Source organism: Neovison vison, chromosome 4 (genome assembly GCF_020171115.1).
Source record: "Neovison vison isolate M4711 chromosome 4, ASM_NN_V1, whole genome shotgun sequence".
Taxonomy (NCBI): Eukaryota; Metazoa; Chordata; class Mammalia; order Carnivora; family Mustelidae; genus Neogale; species Neogale vison.
Genome location: NC_058094.1, coordinates 41,113,539 through 41,137,973, shown reverse-complemented (window position 1 = coordinate 41,137,973; position 24,435 = coordinate 41,113,539). Strand labels below are relative to the sequence as shown.

At 36.2% G+C, this 24,435-nt stretch overlaps 1 pseudogene; it reads left to right on the top strand.

The window, feature by feature from the left end:
- The first annotated feature begins 16,895 nt into the window (after positions 1-16,895).
- On the top strand, positions 16,896-18,036 carry LOC122905313 (annotated as a pseudogene).
- Positions 18,037-24,435: the final 6,399 nt, after the last annotated feature.

The following is a 24,435-nucleotide window of genomic DNA, read 5'->3' as shown; positions in this document are numbered from 1 at the left end:
TGTAACTTCAGAGAAGTTGTCACCATGAATCAGGCTGCACCCAACTTGAAGAAACCTTTTCTGGGTTCTGACATGTTGCAAGTGTTTTATGTGACTGAAACTCTTATTTTCTGAGCAGATATTAGAGCACCACAGCAGTGAATATTTTCACAGCATACAGAAGATAGACTAATCATTTCTCATAAACATTTAAAAATAAGTTACATATAATTAGTGGTATATCACTTTATGATAATTCTCGAGTATTTCAGTACCTTTAGAACCCTTTCCTTTAATTCGATACTTAAACTTTATAATACAAATTGATTGTTTTAGTATTTAAACATGTTCAAACCATATACAAATAACTTAAATACATCTTGAAAATATTTTTTCAAAATCATTCTAGGGGTGCCTGGGTGGCTCAGTTGGTTAAGCAATTGCCTTTGGCTCAGGTCATGATCCCGGAGTCCTGGGATCAAGTCCCGCATCGGGCTCCCTGCTCAGCAGTTAGTCTGCTTCTCCCTCTGACCTTCTCCCTCTCATGCTCTCTCTCTGTCACTCTGTCAAAAAAATAAAATCTTCAAAATCATTCTAGGTAAGAAAATTGTGTCTATCATAAAACTGGAATTGGCTCTTTACTTATTAACTGCTAGTTATTGCCCTTGAACTCTGAGCCATGTCAGTTGTCCTCTGTCCCTTCTCACATTAGAACACTAAAATAACCCAGATGGAGAACACATGTAAAATTGCCCTGCCCCCCTTTTTAAAAAAGGGATTTTTAAAAAAGGGAAGGAAAAGAGAGACACTATGTGTTAAATTGATTTTTAAAATTTATTTCTATTTTTTTTTTGCCTTAGGTATCTAAGCAGTAGGTGATTATTTTCATGGCCACATTCCTTTATATTGAATGAATTGACAATAAAAATTAAACCAAGGTTTCAAATTTTATTCCAATAAAGTATAAAATTATAAAGTAATGTTGATCATATTTTTTGTTAGAATGTCCTTGGAAATAAGTCCATTTTATTGAATAAACATGAACTCAAATGAACTGCTAAGATTATTAGTAATATGCTAGAAATAATGACGTTCAAGTTTGGGGTTAATAACCTGTGGAAGTGACTGGTTTGATACCTTAGTTCTTGAATCTTCCCAGCATGTCACCAAGAATGACAACCATTTTAGACATTTTGACTTGAAATTAGGCTTGAAAATAGCTACTCTCTTGGGGTGAGTTAACATTTAATGTTGGGCAAGTAGAAATGACTGCTGATTTTCATTCTTTATATTAATTCCATGGGGAGGGTGAGCTAGTAAAACATTTGTGTGAGCTGGTCATTATTTGAAATTTATTTACCAAAGTGGCTTACGTAATAATCATCCCCGTGCTAAATCAGTCAGTCAACAAGTTTTTACTGAGTCCCCATTGGATTAGAGTAATGTACAGTAATGATGTATTCAGTAGTGTACAGATGTATGCAGCAAAGATTAGACATGAGCTCGACCCCCAAGGCCTTACAAACCATTAGAGGAGACAAACAGACACATATCATCAACTGAAATGTAACCAGATGACTTAACTCCCAGAATGTGGAGGAGGAATGGCTGGGCTGGGATTGTTCTGGTGGGTGATGGGATGGTTAAATGTGGGAAACTTTCATGATGTAGGTGCCTTGGTCTGGGTTAGGTCAAACAAAGCTAGCAGCTTTAAATGAGAATAGCATTTTGTGAATATAGTGTAACCCAGACAAAGATTAAAGAAGAGAATGGAGGGCATGCATTGCATGGAGCACTGGGTGTGGTGCAGAAACAATGAATTCTGTTACGCTGAAAGAAATTAAAAAAAAAAAAAGAGAGAATGGAAATCTGTTAAATTTATCTGGAGATGTAGCAAGATGGACAAGCACAGAAGTAAAATAGGTAATGGAAAAAGTTATTTGAAACCAAAGCATGAGCAGGGATGACACTGGAAAGGTATGAGTCACATATCACAAGTTCCATTTTAACTTTATTAAATGCAAGCCATTTTATGAAAAGAAGTTAAATTGAGAGGCTTTTGTTTTAGGATTGCTCATATGGAATTTGTCCTGGTACTTCATGTCTGGCTAATTTAAGACAGACTCACACTTGGTGGGATGGGCATCACATACTGAAAAATATGCATGCCATCTGCAGGTTTCTGAACAAATGCTCCCTGCTCAAGCAAACCCCTGGTTCTTGACTGACCACCATCATTGAACATCATGTGAACATCGTTGGTGGACTTTCTCTTTCATTATTAGCCTTTTCCCACACTTAAATACTGTTACCATATGGACATGGTCAGTTAGATTCTGCTTTTCTTGGCTTTCTACCTTCTTTAGTAATTTTAAGGAAATCGTTTTAGTTAAGACTTTCTAACTTGTTTGATTATGGAAGAAATGATGATGGCTGCTGCTTTGAACAGTTGAACTTCTCCATACACTTTATGATAAAGGCACCCAACCAAAAGATCAGGGTCAGCAACAAATACTAGTTGTAGGGAATGGTTATTTTGCACTGGTAATTGAGCCAGCCAACTAGTCTGAGCCTCATGTGCTATAAAGGTTCAGTAATTCATAAACCCTTTTTTCCTCATTAGGGACAAAATGGATATCAGTTTGGCCCATGAGAATCCTCATAAATCCTTCTCCTATTCATTAATTTTCAATTTAGAGATCCTCCTGTGACTCTTCATTAGCTCTATGATTTATGGGTCACTAAATATTAAAAGCTTTCCTGGGCTTTACTTTTATTATCTCATTTAAAACTACAAAACAGACCTGTGAGGTAGGTACTATGACTTCTTTCTTCAGATGAGAAATTTGAGGCTCACAAGTGATATGATGTTTATTGGTCACAAGGCTGGCCTTTGAACCAGGTTGGTCTGAATCCAGAGCCTATGATATTCCCATTGTGCCATGAGCAGTGTCCAGATGTTTATAAATGGTAGTCCTCAGCCAACGTCCAATTGACCATTCCAGCCCTGTTCTTTTAATCTAAGTATGAAGATGAGAGAACATCATGATCCTTTTTGCTTATATTTATTCTAGTCAAATAAGCAATTGTTTATTGGCAGTCCATTATGTATTAAGTTGCATCACGGGAGTGCAAATATTAAGGGAAGAAGATCCTTACTTGGTGAAGTTCCTAATTGGAATTGGTATTCTATAGCCATTTAGGACATATTTCTCTTGAATTCTTAGTTGTCTCCTGTGCTTGGAGCATTCTTTCTTCTTTACCTAGTTTCTAAACTTTCTTTAGATACAGCTCACGGAAAGAAAGGTAAACTTCAGCTTCCTGGGAAGTTTTCTCTGATTCCTCAGATTTATTTGGATATCTATCTTTTGCAAACCAGCAATATTCAGTGCATACTTGCATTGCACCAGTTATGTTGTAACTTTGATTTACTTCTCTGTGTCCCTCAAGAATGTACCCTGAGGATGATAGCCTAGTCTTATTCGTCTTTATATTTCTAGCACTTATCAGAGCACTGAGTGAAAAAGAGAAGGAGCCCAGACAGTGCTGTGAAGTAGGATAGAAAGAAGGAGCCACTAAAGGAAAGGAAGATTCTCTGAGGTGTTGAAACAGTTCTGGACTTTGAAAGATGCTCTGGATTGGTAGGTATTAAGGAAGCAGGAGGTCAAAACCACTGGAAGAGATGGAAAGTGTCTGTTTTAACTTTGGATCCAAATTTGCCTGGCTGTGGCTTCCACTGGTTGTTCCTAGCTCAGTACATTTTTGATTATGTATAACAAGACTAATCCCTTTTCCTGGATAGTCCTGCAGCATTTGAAAAACAGGTTTCCCTGAGTCATCTTTTCTTATGGCAGGACTTCTCTGATCCTCCCATTTTTACCCACATTCTTTTCTGAGCTTCTCCCCATCCCAGGTGCCCATGGCACTGGGCCGTAAAGGAGGTCAGGACTTATACCGCCATGCCTGAGATAGAGGCTTCTGCAAATACAGGCTGTACTGCCCCACAGTTGTTGGTGGTCACATCAGTTCACTTATTCAGGTTGACCTTACCATCAGTGAGGACCACTGGCTCTTTTTCATATACCTGAAACCAAGTTTGCCCTACCTATTAGTGTCACTTACCACTCATTCACTTTCTCCATTAGTCATTCTAAAAACATTTATTAAGCCTTCACTATGTGTCAGGCACTATATTGAGTGCCGGAAAGATAAGGTCTAGCAGAGTGCCTGACTCAATGTAGGGGCCTTGCATTCATCTCTGTTGAATATCATCTGTTGCACTAGGTCTGGATCTTCAGTCTTTTTCTCTGTTTTTCTGTTTGCCCCAACTCCCTTAGATAAGGGATGTATAATGTGTGTGTGTTTATATATTGTGTATTGATGAAGATTATGGTTTCTTCTTTAAGAAACTTATCATGGATGTAAATTGTGGATTACAATCTTAGATAACAAAAAACTGTAACTGATCCAAGATGCTGAGATAGAGGAAAACCATGTGTGAGGTGGGGGAGGGGCCTGGATAACAAGTATATGGAAAGCATGGGCTTTGAATCAGTATATCTGAGATCAAATGTGTATTTAGTCATTCACCAATTGCACCATTTTGAGTGCAAAATGTTTAATTTCCCCATATTCTACTTACTTCTGAATATATCCCTATATACTCTGGGATAATAATACTTTCTGTACAGAGAGTTATGATTCTGTACAGAGAGTTATGATAATTAAATAGGATGATGTACATGAAGTAGTCATGTCTGAGGTATATCAGACTCAATAGATGATAAGAAAAATTGCATAAGAAAAGAGTCCTTTATAGTGCCTGAAAAAAACCAACTCTTATGGATAGAAAAATGGGACACAATGATGCCAAAGTCCATTATAATCAACTTTAGACATATTTGAAGTCAAATTCTACTGGAATTTTACATTGAATTTTGCTGGGCTTTAGCTAGTACTAAGAAATATTTTTGCCAGAGTGAAATGTTTTTTGTAACAGTGCTTGCTTGTATAGAATTTAACTTGGATTAGTATGTAGTTGTAATAGTGAAAAAATTAAGAATCTCTGCATCTTAAATATGACTTCTCTACTTAGGATTTTACACATTCTACTTTCCACAACAATTCAAAATAGAAGGCATGATTTTTCTACATCCAAGTGGCTTACTTCCATCATATTAATTAATTGGCTCTGCATAATTTGTAGTTTAAATAGATTTGGAGATTAGGGTCTATTATTAAAAATGATTTTGTTCTTATGTACCTACTTGAAGGACTTTTTAAAAAGGCCATGGGAACAACAATTACTGGAAAATAACTGGCCGCCTCATCTTTGGCTTAGGTAGTTTCAGTATTGTCGAATTTTAGTCTGTTTCAGAGCAAACCAAGGAGTCTTCCATTGATGCAATATTTGAGGATATTGCCAAACTTGGTTTTGAAGGTACTTGGGATATTACTTATAATTTCTTAATGAATTCCAGCAGCTCTTTTTCAATAATTAGGGAATAAGCAGAGCCCTCAGCAGCATGCCAGTACAGTGGAGTAATGGCCGTTAAAGACATGAGCTTTGGGACTATTTGGAAACAAATGGTCATTTCACCAGAAAATAAAACACACTGAGCAGTTTTACTCAACTTTTCTTCTTTGTATCCGTGCCATATTTATAGGTCAACTCCAACTAGTCAGTCCTGGTGAGTTTTTTTTTTTTTTTAATTTGTCAGCTGTATGAATTTTACTGTGGCTGTGCTTAACTGTGTCTCTCTTCTGCTCTGATAGCAGGTACATGTTTTATTTTCTGTAATAAAAAAGAGCTCTATTATTTTTTTTTCATATCCAATACTATTATAAAACAATTATTCAGAACTGAACCCAGTTAGCTCCAGTTCATCCTGGATGACAACTGCAAATAAATGCATGCGGATTATATCTTCCTATTTTGCCTTTTGTTTTATTTTGCATTTTGATTTAACACGCTCATTTTATATTAGTGGAAGCATTGCAAGTAATTTTAAGTGATGGGTATTAGTTCCTCTACCTCATTCAGGGTATAGCTTTCTTTTTTGTAAAATTAACGGTCTTAGGATTTCTTAAGAAAAAAGGCTCACATTCTACCCCTTATAATGACCTATAGGGCATTAAAATGTGATGAAAGTAAAACAAGAAGGAAAAAAATATCTCCGTAAAAAAGTCCCTTTTTCAGTTGTACAATTGGAGCGGATTATTTTGCCTTTGTTGAAAATGTGCCGAGTAATGAAATAATAAAGCTCTAACGAAAGAATTGGTGTGTGAGGAGGCAGGGGAAATAGAAAGCAGGCGGGTCATGTCTGTGTTAGGTTTATACACCATGCTTGGTGGATTTAGTTTTCTTTTTTGTGGGCTGTCTTAAATTGTTATTGCAATTTTTGGTTAAGTATTGCTGTTCTCAGTTACATAACTGCTCCCTTTGGCCTCTAAAAGAAGGTACATTCTAAGGTCAAAAAGAAATCATGGTAAAAAGAACAGAGCATGAGTGTAGTTGGGTCAAAAAATTCAGATTCTTGGATGGCAGCAGTACAGGTACTGGTGTTAAGCCTAGGTCAGGAAAAGTCTAGAAAAGGTGGCTAAGAAGAAGTCTAGAACTTGGATTAAGCACGGTTCCTTCAGCAAATTTTCGCAGAGACTCAGGCCCATGAAGCAGTCAAGAGTAAGGGCATTAGAGGTAATTACCTCTTCATTTTGGAGATGAAGAAATTGAAGCTGCACATGAAAAAGCAGGAAGCCAGAGGGATGACATGAAGGGCCCCTGCAATTCTGGGAGAAAACATATTGCAGTGTAGACCAAGGGGCTTTTTTGCCATTATGGCATCATAGCTGGTGTTGTAATTCCTACTGCAATAGGAGCAGGAACACCTAGAGTTGTAGATGGTAAAAGAGAAAACGGATCACTGCACTGGGCAACAGAATACCCATGTCAAAGTTGTTTGCCTGAATCCTTGGTTAAGCAACCAATGCTCTAAGCATCAGTTTTTTCATGTGTAGACTGGGTACCTTTTACCTCCATAGATGCAAATGGAATATTGTTTGCAAAAGTGCTGTGACAACTAAGGTAGTTCATGTGTAAAGCATTATAGAATACCACTGGCTATTCTTTCTCTAAGGACTTCTCCACAGCTATCCAGGGCTACTGGAACATGCCAACTGACTACCACCCAGAGGACATAAGAGGGGCAAAAAATTCTGTGGTATCGCAAATGAACCTGCAGCCCACCCAGAGTGAAATCCTCAAGAAGCCTGCTTTTAACTCGGCAAGTTGTGAACATTCATTTCATTTATTTATTCATGAACTCATTCACTGAATAAATGAGGCATAAAAATATTAGACATAGTTTTTGCCCTTCTCTAAAGGGGGTAATAGATAAATAAATGTGATTCAATATGGAAAATGTTGTATATTAAGGACTGGGGAGACTAAAAGAGGAAGTAAAAGGTTATGAGGAGGTTTTAAGAAGCGGTCTAATAGGTTGACTAATACTGGGACCTGCTGAGAATGTGAGGACATGCTGAGATTTCTGCTGAGGAAAGAACCTCAGTGAAGTCATGAGAATGTGACAGAAGAGGCATGTATGGGAAGTGTTGGGTTGTGCAGTGAGCCATAAGGTAGGGGATATGGGGGAGACTACTGAGAAATGGGTCTAGACATGATGAAAACAGATCATGAAAATCCTTGAATAGCATGCTAAGGAGATTGGTCTTTGTACAAAAGACACGGAAGACACTAACCTACCTGTATTCTATCACTGCTTTTTTTCAGTTGAAAATGAGACTAGGTTGTTACTGAAATATTTAAACAACTTATGCATATACAAAGAAACTTGGAAAAAAAACCTCCATGAATCCAAACCTCTGGAAATAAGTAATTACCACTAGGTGAACATTGTAAACTTTTTTCTGTGCACTCATATAGATGAAAAGAAGTACTTTTTATGAAAATATAATGTGTTCTGGTTCTGGCAACAAAGTCAGCTGAACTGATATGAAATACATAGACCTTTCAATTCTATAGTTATAAAACCATAGACATGCTACATACAATGTGTAAAAATATAAGTATATAAATTAAATTGAAGAAAGATCATTTTTGGCATGATAACATGCTAGAAATAAAAGCAGCTTTAGTTTGAGCAATAAATTTAGAAGCAGATACTTTGATGGTTTGGGAAGATATTAGAGTGGATAAGGGGATTAGAGGCTAAGATTTTAATGCCCATATAAATATGGAAAATACAGCATCAAGGCTGAGTGAGGCATGGAGCTGGAACAGACTTTTTTCCTTAAAGTTCCTTTGTATCCTGGAAGGAAAAGCCTGCTCCTGTGGTAAAAGGAGACTAGTAAAAATGTACTCACTGATTCAGGTAATAAGACTAGAAAATGTGTTACTTTTGAAACTCTGGGTGGGAAAATATGAGAGGAATTAAAACCTTTGGCTACCAAAAATTATGTGAAATTGGAATTTACCAGTTTAATGTTGGGGATGTCCAAGTTGGAAAACTAATGTCAAAAGTAATTGCAGACCAAATGCAAAAGTAAAATGATCCTGTGGTAAGACTTTTACACCTAGGGTGCCACAGGTTGTCTGGGGTAGAGGGAAAGAAGAGAGGAAATAATGAAAACTTAGAAATTCCATGAGGAAATAATCTATCATATGAGAGAGTCAGAAGACACTATAAGTAGGGAAACTATTCCCATGAATTTGAGGTTACAGAGCAGTCTGAAAAAATACTATAAAATAGTTATGTTTCAAATGGATAAAGTGATAAAAACAACTGGAAATCATACGAAGAGAATAATACACTAAAGAGGTAAGTTTGAAGAACAAATAGAGCTTCTAGAAACATAGACATGTCATTGATATACCCATGGATGAGTTAAATACCAGATTATATTCAGCTGAAGAACGAATTAATGAGTTGGAAGAAAGAGCTGAGAAAATTACCTAAAATGCAACAGAGGAGAGATACAGAGATGGAAGAAATGAAAAAGAGTTTTAGAGATACAGAATAGAGAATAAGAAGAGAGAATAGAGAAGGGGAAATGCTTGAGGAGCATTGGCCAATGCTTGGCTTAGAATTTTCCAAAATTGATTAAAAAACCCCAACAGGTCTTAATTTGATGAATCACGTGCTAGTGTACTGGTAAATGTTAAACAACCAGCTTGCCAAATAAAAAGCTAACCCTGACTTGTAGTGTTTGCTGACTGCTGTGCTGTAAATACTGTTGTCATGACGGATGACCGCTTATTTCACTGAATATAAAGTTAGGAAGAGAAGTGCATAACTGGCTCTTGTGTGCTGGAATGAGCAGACACCAGCACACAACCACTTCGGCTGAATCCTTTTTTTTTTTTTTTTGGAACCACGAAGAACCCCAAATAGCCAGAGCAATCTTGAAAAAGAAGAACAAAACTGAAAGTATCACAATCCCAGATTTCAAGATATCATACAAAGCTGTAAAATCAATATAGTATGGTAGTGGCACAAAATTAGACACATAGGTCAATGGAACAGAATAGGGAGGCCAGAAATACCCCCCCCAGTTATATCGTCAATTAATCTTTTAAAAAAGGAAACAAGAATATGCAATGGGGAAAAGGACAGTCTCTTCAACATGGTTCTGGGAAAACTGGTCTATCTTATACAACCACAAAAATAAACTCAAGATGTATTAAAGTCTTAAATGTGAGATGAAACCATAAAAATCCTAGAGCAAAGCACAGGCAGTAATTTTTCTAATACAGTTATAGCAACATATTTCTAGATATGTCTCTTTTGGCAAGGGAAACAAAAGTAAAACTTAACTATTGGGACTACACAAAATATAAAGCTTCTCTGCACAGCAAAGGAAACCATCAACAAAACAAAAAATGGAGGGAGATATTTGCATATGATATATCTGAGGAGGGGTTAGTATCCAAACTATTTAAAAAGAACTTTCACAAAAAATACACCAACACCCAAAATAATAATAATAATAATAATAATAATAATAATGTTCCAGTTAAAAAATGGGCAGAAGATATGAACAAACATTTTTCTAAAATAGACGTACAGGGCACCTGGGTGGCTCAGTGGTTTAAGCCTCTGCCTTCAGCTCAGGTCATGGTCTCAGGGTCCTGGGATCGAGCCCCCCCCCCACATCAGGCTCTCTGCTCAGCAGGGAGACTGCTTCCCCCTCTCTCTGTCTGCTTGCCTACTTGTGATCTCTCTCTCTCTCTCTCTGTCAAATAAATAAATAAATAAATAAAATCTTTAAAAAAATAAAATAGTAGCACAGATAGCAACAGACACATGAAAATATGTTTAATATTACTAACCATCAGGGAAATGCAAATCAAAACCATAATGAGCTATAACCTTACACCTGTTATAATGGCTACAATAAAAAACACAAGAACCAAGTGTTGGTGAGAATGTGGAGAAAAAGGAACACTTGTATACTGTTGGTGGGAATTCAAAGTAGTGCAGCCACCATGGAAAACTGGAAGTTCCTCAAAAAATTAAAAATAGAATTGCCGTGTGATCCAATAATTCTACTGGATTGGTAGTTACTTAAAGAGAATATGAAAACACTAATCTGAAAAGATACATGCACTTGTTTTTTGCAGCATCATTTACAGTAGCCAAGTTACAGAAGCAGCTCATGTGTCCATTGATAGTTGAATGAATATATATATATATGTGTGTGTGTATATATACACATATATATACATATACACACATATGTATATATATATAAGTAAATAAAATGGAATATTAATTACTCCACCATAAAAAGAATGAAATCTTGCCATTTGCCACAACATGGATGGATTTAGAAGGTATAATGCTAAGTGAAATAAGTCAGAGAAAGACAAGTACTATATGATTTCACTCATGTGAAATTAAGAAACAAAATGAACAAATTAAAATGACAAAACAACAGACCCTTAAATGTGGTGAAGAAACTGGTGGTTGCTAAAGGGGAGGCTGGTGGGGGGCATGGATGACATAGGTGAGTGGGATTAAGAATACAGTTATTGTGATTAGCAATGCGTAATGTGTTGAATTGTTGAATCACTGTATTGTACACCTGAAACTAATAAAGTACTATATAGTAATTATACTGGAAAAATTAAAAAAATATTTTTCTCTTGAGCAATAATTAGTCTGAAAGCAGACTTAGGGCACTGATCACTGGAACACCAAAGACTACTGTCTTCAGAGTACTGAGTAAAAAAAAAAAAAAATCAATCTACAATTCTGTACTTAGTTTTATCATTTTTAAAGAGCAAGATAAAGAATTTTTTCACACAAATGGTGAGAAAATTTACCAAGCACTGACTCTTGCTAAAAAAACTTATTAAGGGATATTTTTCAGAAAGAAAAGAACCCCCTGAGAAGGACAGTTTCCGATGCAAGAGCAATAATAAAGTCATAATCATGGATAAATATAAGCATTTAAAAATTATTTATAAATTATAGTAGTGACTAATCTGGAAGGATTTAATAAGTTAGAACTTAAATATTACACTACAATTAAATGAAAAGTGAGATTATTGTAAAGCATTGTAATGTTTGGCAGGAGCAGAATCTAACAGAAAAAGATACCGGTTAGGGGCGCCTGGGTGGCTCAGTGGGTTAGGCCGCTGCCTTCGGCTCAGGTCATGATCTCAGGGTTCTGGGATCGAGTCCTGCAACGGGCTCTCTGCTCAGCAGGGAGCCTGCTTCCCTCTCTCTCTCTCTCTGCCTGCTGCCCCTCTGTCTACTTGTAATCTCTCTCTGTCAAATAAATAAATAAAATCTTTAAAAAAAAAAAAAAAGAAAAAGATACCGGTTAGATGCAAAATAGGAAAGGAAACATAAAATACAAAATAGGATGGTACAAATAAATTCAAATGCATCAGTAATCTCAATAAATGAAAACATTGAGTTCACCTTAAAGGCAGAGATCCTCACATTGTTTTTAAACTTTGTATCTATATGCAGTTAAAGAAAACAAATACATGGCATAGATTTGCAAGCAAAAGGTTGATTATCAGTTTATTGTCTCTCAGCTCCAAATTTGTTCTTTTAGATGCTCTGTGAAAATTTATCTGGGCTCTTTAAATGTTGTTCCTTTACCAGCTTTGTTAATAAGCTTTGTTAATAGAGGGTTCTGGCAGTCATTGGAGGAGGAAAAGGGTTTTGCTTCCTGGTTTTGGTGGTCTCCTTTGGTGGGCTTTCTCTAGCCTGGTTGTTGTAGTCCTGCAGCTTCTCCAGGGCCCTAGTCCTGAAGTACAGGTGGCAGCAGCAAACAGCTTCCAGCAGCCACTCCTCCTACTCCTACCCTGCATACTTACCCTGGGAACACTTGCCATCGACTGCCTCCAGCGTGATATTGCCCTATGGATAGCTTCCTCCAGTTTCCTAGAGGTTGGATTTCCGACAAGTTCTGGAAAAATTTTGAAACATAAAGATTTAATAGTTCCTAAATTTATCAGAAAAGATAGTGAAATGAAATGGAAGAATTGCTGCACTGTATTGTATACACACATATATAGCAGAACTCACTCTACGAAATATTTGTGAATGTTCTCGTTAGAGTTTATATTCCCTAGAATACAGAGTCATTTTTCTTCAGTGTTTTAAGCAAGAAACCTAAAATTTACCTTATTTGACTCATTGGATTCACATGCTCAGCCTAAATCAGTATCTGTGGCCAGGGAAGCTGAATTTGCCAGATTCATTTAAAACAATCTGAACCTGCTCTTTGTTTTGGACATGGGGTGGGTCAGCCTTCCCAAAACACAGGAGTCCTGTGGAGGAGGGGTGAATTCCTAAGAGTACTTTTTGTTCTCAGGAAGAAGAGAAATGGCTATTAGATGGACAAACCAGGTATATCCACAGCATGGTATATATTTTTTAAAACTCCCAACTGTTCTTCATTTTAAGGTTCTTCTAGTAATCTTTGAATGATTTTTTTTCTTCCATGTTTTGAAGAAAACATTGTTATGTAAGGGAAATAAAAAATTTGTTATTATTCTGAGTTATCTTTGTCATTCTTGGAGATTTTCCTCTTGTTTTAATGTCTGCCTTTTGTCTCTGCATTTCTTGAGATCTCTTTCATCTCACTCATGTCTGATTGAATTAACACACCTATGAAATTATTAGGTAGATTGAAGTGCTCTTGGGGAACTCTTTTCCTCCTTGTCTTTTGGGCAAACTGGATTCTATCTTGCTTGCTGTGTCGCTTCCTTTCATTCCTTTCCTCTATGTAATATGTCTGTAAGGTCACCACACTGAATGTCTTCATCTCACTTAAGCTCAACAAGGGAACTTGATTCAGATTTTTTTGTGCTGATATATCATAAATGAATTATTCTGACTCATTCTCCTTTCATCTTCACAGATATAGTTGGAGGTATTTCCTCTTTCATTGAGTAGACACTCTTGGGCTTTGGAATATTTTCCCCAAGCTATGTAGAATTCTAGAGTCTTCAGTCCATCAGAGAGAGCCAGCCCTGTTTATTCATTTTACCTTATTATTATTTCCCCAGCAACCATTTTCTCTCAAAAGAAGGAAAAGAGAGAACTCCACTTAAGTTCCTTCCTCCCCTTGTTGGGAGTACTAATAGAAATTTTTAAGATTTATTAAGTCACCAATACTACTTCTGGGACACGTAGGGACATTTTGTGTCCTCAGCTCCCAGTTTCTAATGAGTTGTGACAGTAGGCTTTACCCCTTTGTTTGCTTTGTTGATCCTGATGTTTATATTTCACCCAACCCTCAGTTTGTTAATTTTTGTTTGGAGTGACCAGAGAGCATCAGGGGAGACTCATGTTTTAAATCATGATGGCAGGAATATGGAGACACTCAGAAGTATTTGTAGAATGAATGAGTGAATAGTAGAGGTCCCTAAATGAAAGTGTGGGTGGAATGGGAAGGGAATGCATAATGGGCAGTATGGAGGAGCAGATTGATAACTTGACTTTGGAATTCTTTTGTGTAAAAATGATGTTCATTTAATCTGGTCTCTACCTTTGTATAGAAGTTAATGATTTGCAGAAGCATGAGTCTTAATCCATGGAGCCAGTTGTTGAAGGGAACTGACTGCAATATAAATGAAAGTTCGGGGACCTAGCAGCACTTTCCTTTCATTAGCTGTATGACAAAGTTCTGGGTTTGAGGAGGGTTTTTGGATATGCCCTGCCTCCTCACTCCACACGGCTTAAACTCGCCTGTCCAAATGCCAGCACATACACCATGATTGATGGATACACTCCACACAGAAAAGAACGTTAGGTTCTAAATCAGTTGCTTTCACAAAGTTATGTGTGACTCTGACAGACTTTAAAGAAATTAATTGGCTGGAGGTAGGCTTCCTTGAGTATGAGAATATGGTTCCATCTCACCCTCTTGGTTATGATTTGAACTTGCTTGATGTCAGTCAGGCTGTAAACACGTAGCCTATAGCATAGAGAGTGAATTGGTCAGGACGCCTTTCCTTGACAGTGTCAGAGAGCCAATCCTGACTAGCATAAACAAAGTAATACATAAAAAGAGATGGTATAGCTTATTCACTAAAATGATGGCACAGAGGAGGGGCTGGCCTTTGGGTGATTAAGTCGAGGAACAGGCACACCAGGGCTCCCTTGTCATTTCTCATTTCTCCTGTTCTCCACTTGTAGCCCTGTTCTCTTCAGCTCTCTGACTCCGTGAGACCCCAGGAATCCAAGATCTCATATTCTTATAGCCTAGAAAGGAAAGAAAATGCTTTCCCTCCAAATCTTGTGAGAAACCCCAAGGAAGATTCTGATTGGCACATACTGGTCATGTGCCCAACTGTGGGGTGAGATTGTGGGATAATAAATTGGCAGCTCTCACCAGAAATAGATGTTCTCTAAAAAGGCAGGGGAGGAGGTAATAGTCTGAGCACATAAAATAACACATTTTCACTGAGGGGGGAAATAAAAGTCTCCATATGCTTTGCAGGAACTGAACTGGCCCATGCCAAGCTGTCAGGGGATATGAGCCTTCATTCATGTATGAATTGAGTGCCATTTGATACCTTTACCTTGCTCGCTTTTACCCAGCTCAGAAAAATGGCACTTGTTGATTTTGTAACCTTAAATAAAAATGAACCCCAGGATATTTCCAGGTTCGGCTTAATTCCAACCAGTTGTTACTTCCTCAGCCCAGAAGCTGGTATGGAAATAGATATTAGGCATCTGCTGCTTTGTGTTATGGCTAACGAATAAGGGGGATGCTTTTCCAGACCGAAGAGCCATAGTTACAGTACTGAGGATGAAGAAAGACTGCAGGGGACCAACTGGTTTTTGTTTGGACCACGATTAAGAGAAAGCTCATTTGTTCTGATGCTTTTAAAATCAGCTCCACTCCAAAGCACTTGGGTTATGTATTTGCCATCTTGCAGAAAGACTCAGCAATTGAGATTCAAGCCAAATCCTTTTTACCTACTTATAAAAGACACTGCTGCCCTGAGCCCTGCTGGCTGCAGGGGCTGACTGGGCTGGGAGCCAGCTCTGAGACTGACCATGATAGTGCATGCCATTTATAGGAAAGGAAGAATGGTGACATGGTTTAGATTAGGAGCAATGCTAACTATTCACTGGATTCCTTTCACACAGTTAAGGCACTTTGTTGTTGTTGTTTTTTTTTTCAGCCAACTTTCATTATTAAATAGTAAAAGCTGATGTTTTACAAGGTACACTTCTATTATTTTGCTATTGAAAAAGCTGGTATGTATCTTATTGTTTCTCTAGATTCATAGATTAGAAATTAATATCCTGGGAGAAAATATCACAAAATTATAAAGACTGTAGATGAGAAAATTAGGTGTGATTGATTTGATGACCTTAAGTTTCTTGTGGAAGGAGACTGTTTTCTTGTTTTATTTTTATTTGGCCTTGTTTTATATTATCTATCTAGTGTTGCGCAAAATGCCTGGCATATATTTGGTACTTGTCAGACATTGAATGAATGAATAAATTAATATATAAAACTTTTTAGGAGGAAGAATCAAAGAATAAAATGAAAATTTAGAGAAAACCAAGTTTAAATATGTGCTCCAGTACGAAGACAATTGGTCACCTGAGAGGAAAGTCTATCTAGTTTTCTCTTTACCCTATTTTACTAGAGCAGGAAGTGGAAGTTCCAAACTCTGAAACAGATGAATTATCCTTGCAACATGCCTATCTTACGAAAGGTTCCTAGGTACTATAGGAGTCCAACTTGCTGGTTTTCCAGCTTTAGTTTATTAACTAAAGTGTTTGAAGGTAAATTTGATCAGTTTTTTGTCAAATGCATGACACAAGTGACTATATGTAAAGAGTAACTCAGAATCCTCATGTCAGTTTTGATATTTATAATTAGTACCAGGTACATAATTCATGGGGCTCACTACAGAATTAAAATATGGGTCCTTGTTAAATTGTGAAGAATGTCAATATAGTGACAGCATTAAACCAACTTTAGGCCCTTCTAATCTATGCACCTGAGTGCATAAGTGGCATGTCCATGAAGCCAACCCTGTATAGATCGCTTATTTTTGGGAAGTTAGGAAGCATTGGTGAGTTCATATTTACAGTAAAACCTTATTGAAATTGCTGGATTATTTAATTATTTCGAAGATGGATATGGGCAGTAGGGAAACTGCATTGGTATAGATAGGACTAGTACCTAAGGTCATTGGATTCCAGTCTGAGGTATCCTTCAGCAGAGAGATTATAACTAAAAATACCATGTATATAACTTGCTTCTGTTCACTGGTAAGTAATGTTCTTGGGTCTTATGTTACATTTTTATCATTTTGCTTCTGAGTGATCTGAGAGTTATAATGTCTGGACCATTAAAAATGTCTTTGAATTTTTCTTTTCTGGCTGGGAGGTACAGGACACCCATTCATGGGCCAGATGGCTGTGGCAAGGATAGGTGTGGTGGCAAGCACTAGTGTGTGCACCCTGGTGGCAGGAGGGTGGGGGGTCCTGGCCCAGTACATATGTACCTTAAAGGCAACGTGGAAGACCAAGATCATCAAAATGTCTGTATCCAAACCCTGCATCTCTGGATATTGCTTACCACCTGTTCTGTTATCCTAAGACAAATTCAAGTACAAAAGAACTCAAGTGCCCTAAGGAAGATTGGATAACCAAAAAATGTCTAATTAAGATTCCACTATACATGTGAGAATGATGCAATAATTCCAGAGAGGTCCAGTTCAAAACAAGAACACTGTTAAGAGTAGAAGAGATTATCTGTGGTCTTATTAAGGGAGAAGCTGCCAAACTTCAGGTAGTAACAAACTTTGATGACACCGAGTAGATTTTCCTGTGAATGGAAAAGATGCCCAACATGTTGTTATATTAGTGACAACAATAAGCTAGTTACAGATGAATGCTGAAAAAAGATACTGCAACTAAAGGAATAGTACGCTATTAAAATTGATCCTGTTCTTACTGTACAAGAGAAGTAGCCCTATATGGTAGAATGGCATACTAGATCACATGGTTTGCTTGTTGAATGGTATATTAAATCACATGGTGGCAGAATCTGATGTTATGCTCAAGGAAGAGTATGAGAATTTCTTTGATAAACTCCAGCAATACAGTATCTCTGTATTCATATTTTCAGCTGGTATTGGTGATATGCTGGAGGAGGTAGTCCGTCAGGCTAGCGTTTATCACCCAAACATCACAGTAGTGTCCAGCTTCATGGATTTTGATGATAATGGGGGTGCTCAAAGGATTTAAAAGCAAACATTTCTTTATTTAACAAACATGATGGTGCCTTGAAGAATACAGAATATTTCAGTTGATGAAAAGACAATAGCAACTAACTCTGCTAGGAGAGTCTCAAGGGGATATAAGAATGGCAGATGGAGTAGCTAATGTTGAACACATTCTGAAAATTGGATATATAAATGATAGGGTGGAAGAGCTTTTAAAAAAGTACATGGACTCTTATGACATTGTTCTAGTAAAAGATGAATCTTTGGATGGAGCCAACTCTGTCTTACAGAAGATTCTATCAACTAGCTTTCTTTGAGACCTTTCTCCTGTGGGTACAATTGATGCAAGAACTGCTCACCTGTCCATCTTGCTGAAAGTCTTCTATTTATAAAAATTCTTTCTCTTGAAGTTTTTTCTCTACATTATTGAAGTGTTTTCAGACATATTGAATCCATCAACCAGAAGCTCTTTTTTTTCCTCCACCTTTCTCAACACACTCCTCACTATATATTTTCACAGACTTAAAAAAAAAATCTTAAGGCAAAAATTTGAAAAATAACTCACTGCATTTCCAGAATTTTGTAGTTTAATGTTATCATGAGGTTTTGAAGAATCTTTTTACTCTGGGAAAGTTCGTAGAGGTTTAAAGAGAAGTTTTATGAAATGGTGAAATAATGTGCATGATTTTACGTGTTGCCATTTTTATAATTTGGGTGAATTATGCTGATATTATCATCTCCCGGAATTATGTTATGTTTAGTTAATTTGTTGTGTGAAAATTGGCATTTACCAGAAAATACTGGTACTTGGTGTTTGAAAAACACCATTGGTATTCACATGTCACTAATCTTGGCAATATTTTCTGTATTGAAGCCCTGATAACACACATGAAAATGAAAAGCCTTTTTAAATTGTACTATCAAGACAATTATTATTCATTTATTCAACAACAAAAAATTTCTTTGGTAGGTTTCACTTGTTCTAGGTGTATTAATTACCATCTTTGTAATGTTGCTATACTGTATGATACTATTTTCTAATATTAAACAATCTTACTGTTATGGACCATTTGAAGCTAAGTTTGAAGTTATTTTTCTAAGATTTGATCTTGTCTGATCATACCTTATGAAAGTTTATTGAAGAAGTCTGAAGCATATCCTACTTGTCCAGAACTGGGGAGAAGTGAGTACTTTCAAGCTATAGTCTAGTTACACTCAGGAAATGTTTCTTGAATATTTGTATCAATGAATATTCAATTATGCCATGGATAATTATCATATATGCTAATTGGAGATAGTAATATGAAATGAAGTCTCACTTTTTTTTTTAAACTTTTTTTTTTTTTAAAGATTTTATTTATTTATTTGACAGAGAGAGAACACAAGTAGGCAGAGAGGCAGGCAGAGAGAGAGAGAGAGGAAAGCAGGCTCTCCGCTTAGCGGAGAGCCTGATCCCAGGTCCCCGGGATCATGACCTGAGCCAAAGGCAGCGGCTTAACCCACTGAGCAACCCAGGCGCCCTCACTTTTTTTTTTTAAAGAATCTTTTTTTAAAAAGATTTTTATTTATTTATTTGACAGATATCACAAGTAGGCAGGGGAGTGGGGGAAGTAGTCTCCCTGCCGAGCAGAGAGCCCGATTTGGAGCTCAATCCCAGGACCCTGGGATCATGACCTGAGCCGAAGACAGAGGCTTTAACCCACTGAGCCACCCAGACGCCCCTGAAGTCTCACTTTTGAACAACTTTTATTTGCAGTAAACACTTCAGGAAAATATATTCTATTCATCTGAAAAATCCATCACAAAAAAATTTCAGTAATTCAAATAATGCTCTGAATTCTGCCCTGATTTGAGTAAATGTCATTAAAATCATGATTCACAGAGTGATTTATATGCATTTAATTTTGGATTTATTGTAATGCCTTCTTTGGTTTACTAAGGTAGAGTTTACATATTGTAAAATTTACCCTTTTTCCATATGGTTTGATGAATTTAGAAAAACTTACACAGTCATGCAGTTGCCTCCATGGCCAAGATACAGAACATTCCCATCATCCTGTAAGTTTCCATTAGGTTCCTTTGTAGATAATTCCTTCTCCCGTCCTAACCCCTGATGACCACTGATATGATTTCTTTTTTTTTTTAATTTAATTTCTTTTCAGTGTAACAGAATTCATTGTCTATGCAACACACCCAGTGCTCCATGCAATATATGCCCTCCATAATACCCACCACCTGGCTCCCCCAAACTCCCACCCCCCCACACCTTCAAAACCCTCAGATTGCTTTTCAGAGTCCATAGTCTCTCATGGTTCATCTCCCCCTCCAATTTCTCTCAATTCCCTTCTCCTCTCTTGATATGATTTCTGTCCTTGTTTTGTCTTTTCTGCAATGTCATATATTATATAATAGCCTTTTGAGTTTGGTTTTTTTTTTTTTAACTTATCATAATATTTTTCTTCACATCCTCAACAGCAGTATTTGGTAAATATCTTTTTTTAAAAAGCCTATCTAATAGGTATGCAATAGTATCTCAAGGTGGCTTTAATATTCATTTCCCTTACAACTAATGTTAAGCATCATTCTTTTCATGTGCTATTTGCTCCATGTATCTTCTTTGGCAAAGTATCCTGTTCAAATCTTTTTTTTTTTCATTATTTTCTTTTATTTACTTATTTAAAAGGTTTTTATTAATTATTATTATTATTATTATTTTTAGTTTTTGGTTTCTTTTCAGTTTCCTTGAGATGTAACTGACATAGCATTGTATAAGTTTAAAGCATACCACGTAATGATTTATTATATGTATATATAGTGAAATGCACAGTAAGTTAACCACCTCAGTTACAGATTTTTCTTGTGATGAGGACATTTAAGATCTACTCTCTCAGCAGCTTTCAAACCTACTATACGGTATTGTTAACCATAGTCATCATCCTGTGCATTATATCCTCAGCAATTATTTTTCCCATAACTGGAAGTTTGTACCTTCTGATCACCTTCACCCAGTTCCTCCACCCACTACTCCTTGTGGCTTTTTTTTTTTATATTTACATGAAAAATGGCATTGGAATCTCAGTTGGGATTACACTGATTCAATGGGTGACTTTAGGTAGAAAAGATACTTTAACAATATTAATTCTTGTCCAGTTTCTTTCATTAATTTCTTAGTTTTCAGTGTCGAGCTCTTTCACCTCCTTATTTTAATTTATCCCTAAGTATTTTATTATTTTTGATGCCTTTATAAATAGGATTGTTTTATTTTTCAGATAATTTGTTGTTAGTATATAGAAACACAACTAATTTATTTTTTAAATTGAAGTACAGTTGACATACAATGTTATATTAGTTTCAGGTGTACAGAATAGTAATTTGACAATTCTGTGCATTAAGCTATGCTCACCAGGATAAGTAGAGTTAAAATCTGTCACCATATAACATTATCACAATATTATTGACTGTGGTCTCTATGTTGTACTTTTCATCTCTATGCCTTATTTATTTTATAACTGGGAGTTCCTATCTCTTGAGTCCCTTCATCTATTTTGCCCTTCCACTCAATCCCTGCCCCTTTGGCAATCACCAGTATGTTCTATGTTTTTATGAGTCTGTTTCTGCTTTGATTATTCATTTGTTGTGTTTGTCTGATTCCACATATAACTAAAATAATATGGTATCTGTCTTTGAAAACACACACACACACACACACACACACACACACACAGTACATCTCTTTATCCCTTCATCTGTTGATGGGCACTTGGGTTGCTTCCATATCTGGGCTATTATAAATAATGCTGCAATATACATAAGGGTCCATATATCTTTTGGGGATACACATACTCACACACACACAATACATACATACACATACACATGTATACATGTATACATGTGTGTATATATATGATCAGTGTTTTCACTTTCTTTTTTGTTTAAGATTTTAAAAAATTTATTAATTTGACAGACAGAGATCACAGGTAGGCAGAGAGGCAGGCAGAGAGAGAGGGGAGGAAGCAGGCTCCCTGCTGAGCAGAGAGCCCAACACGACCCTGGGATCATGACCCGAGCTGAAGACAGAGGATTTAACCCACTGAGCCACCCAGGCGCCCCGTGTTTTCACTTTCTTTGGGTGAATATCTACTAGTAGAAGTACCAAGCACATGGTATTTCTGTATTTAGTTTTTTAAGTGCTCCAATTTACATTTCCACCAACGGAGCACAAGGCTCCCTTTTCTCCACATCCTCACTAACATTTGTTATTTCTTGTGTTTTTGATATTAGCCATTCTGACAGGTGTGAGGTGATATCTCATTGTGATTTTGATTTGCATTTCCCTGATGATTTGTGATGCTGAGCATCTTTTCCTGTTGGCTGCCTGGAAAAATGTCTCTTTAGGTCCCCGGCCCATTCTTTGACCAGATATTTTTTGGTGTTGAGTTGTGCAAGTTTTAAAAATATATCTTAGATGTTAACCCCTTATTGGATATCATTTAGAAATATCTTCCCTCATTCAGTAGATTGCCTTTTCATTTTGTGGATGGTTTCCTTTGCTGTGAAAAGCTTTTTATTCTGGTATAGTCCTAGTAGATTATTTTTGTTGTTGTTTGCCTTGCCTGAGGAAACATATCTGGAGAAATGTTGCTAGGATAATGTCAAAGAGATTAATGAATATGTTTTCTTTAAGGAGTTTTATGGTTATAGGTCTCATATTTAGGTCTTTCATCCATTTTGAGTTTATTTTTGTGTATAATGTAAGAAAATGATCCGGTTTCATAATTTTGCATGTAGCTATTTAATTTTCCAAGCACAATTATTGGCAAGACTATCTTTTCCACATTATATCCTTGCCTCCTTTTGTCATGGATCAATTGACCATGTAAGTATGGGTTTATTTTTGGGCTTTCTATCCTCTTCTATTGATCTCTATGTCTGTTTTCATGCCAGTACCATACTGTTTTGATTACTATAGCTTTGTGGTACACCTTGAAATTTGAGATTGTGATACCTCCAGATTTGTTTTTCTTTCTCAAGATTGCTTTGGCTAGAAATGCAACTAATTTTAGTTTGTTATTTCCTATCCTTCACCTTTACTGAATTCATGTATTAGTTGTAACAGTTTTTTGGTGGCATCTTTAGTATTTTCTACATGTAAAATCATGTCATCTGGAAAAAGAATTCTGATACATTTTATTTCCCTTTTTTTTCCTTGCTTGATTACTTTGACTACACTTCTATTACTATATTGAATAGGAGTGGTGAGGTCGGACATCCTTTTCTTGTTCCTGATCTTAGAGAAAAGGCTTTCAACATTCATCATGGAGTATCGTATTAGTTATGGGCGTGTTATATATAGCCTTGATTATGTCAAGGTACATTCCTTCTATACCAATTTGTTGAGAGGCTTTTAAAAAAAATTCTGAATGATTGTTAATTTTTGTCAAATGCCTTTTTCTGCATCTAATGAGATAATCATACAATTTTTATCTTTCATTTTATTAATGTGATGTATCACATTTATTGATTTGTATATGTTAAACCATTTTTGCATTTGAGGGATAAATTCCTATTGATCATGGCATATGATCCTTTTAATGTGTTTTGAATTTGGCTTCCTAGTATTTTGTTGGGAATTTTTGCATTTGTATTCATCAGACATATTGGCTGTCATTTTCTTCTTTTGTGTCCTTACCTAGCTTTTGTATCAGGGCAATGCTGGCTTTATAAAATGACTTTGAGAGTGTTCCCTCCTCTTCAATTTTTGGAAGAGTTTGAGAAGGGTTGATTAATTCTTTAAATGTTTGGTAGTATTCACCAGGGAAACCGTCTGGGTTTTTCATTGTTGAGAGGTTTTAAATTACTGCTTCAATCTCCTCACTCACTATTGGTCTATTGAGATTTACTGTTCCTTAATGATTCATCTTGGTAGATTGTTATTTTTGGGAATTTATCTATTTAGGTTACCTAGTTTGTTGACATTAGTTGTTCATAGTAGTCCATTGTGATCCTTTGCATTTCTGTGGTATCAGTTATAATGTCTTCTCTTTCATTTATAATTTTATTTATTTGGGCCCTCTCTCTTTTATTCTTGGTTAGTCTAGCTAAAGAATTGCCCATTTTGTTAATTTTTTCAAAGAACTCTTAGTTTTGTTACTTTATATTTCTGTTCTTTATTGCATTTATTCTCTAATCTTTATTATTTCTTTCCTTCTAACTCCTAGTTCCATGAGGTGTTAAGTTAGCTTTTTTTATTTGTGAACTCTTTTTTTCTTTTCTATAAACTTATTCCTTAGGATCACTTCTGTTGTATTTCATATATTTTGGCATAGTGTGTCTTCCTTTTTTGTTTGAGCCAGAAGCTTTTTTAAATTTCCCTTTTAATTTCTTCTTTGATTTATTGGTTGTTTAGGAGTATGTTGTTTATTTTCCATGTTTTATAAATCTTCTGGTTTTCTCCCTGTTATTGATTTCTACTTTCATATTATTGTGGTCAGAAAAGATACTTTGTATGATTTTAAGCTTCTTAAATTTGCCAAGGTTTGTTTTGTGGCCTAACATATGAGTTGTCCTAGAAAATGTTTCATGTATGCTTGAGAAGAACGTGTATTCTGTTTTTGTATGATGGCATGTTCTGTATGTGTCTGTTATGTTCATTTGGTCTATAGCATTGTTCAAATCTGTCTCCTTATTAATTTTCTGTAAGGATGATCTATGCA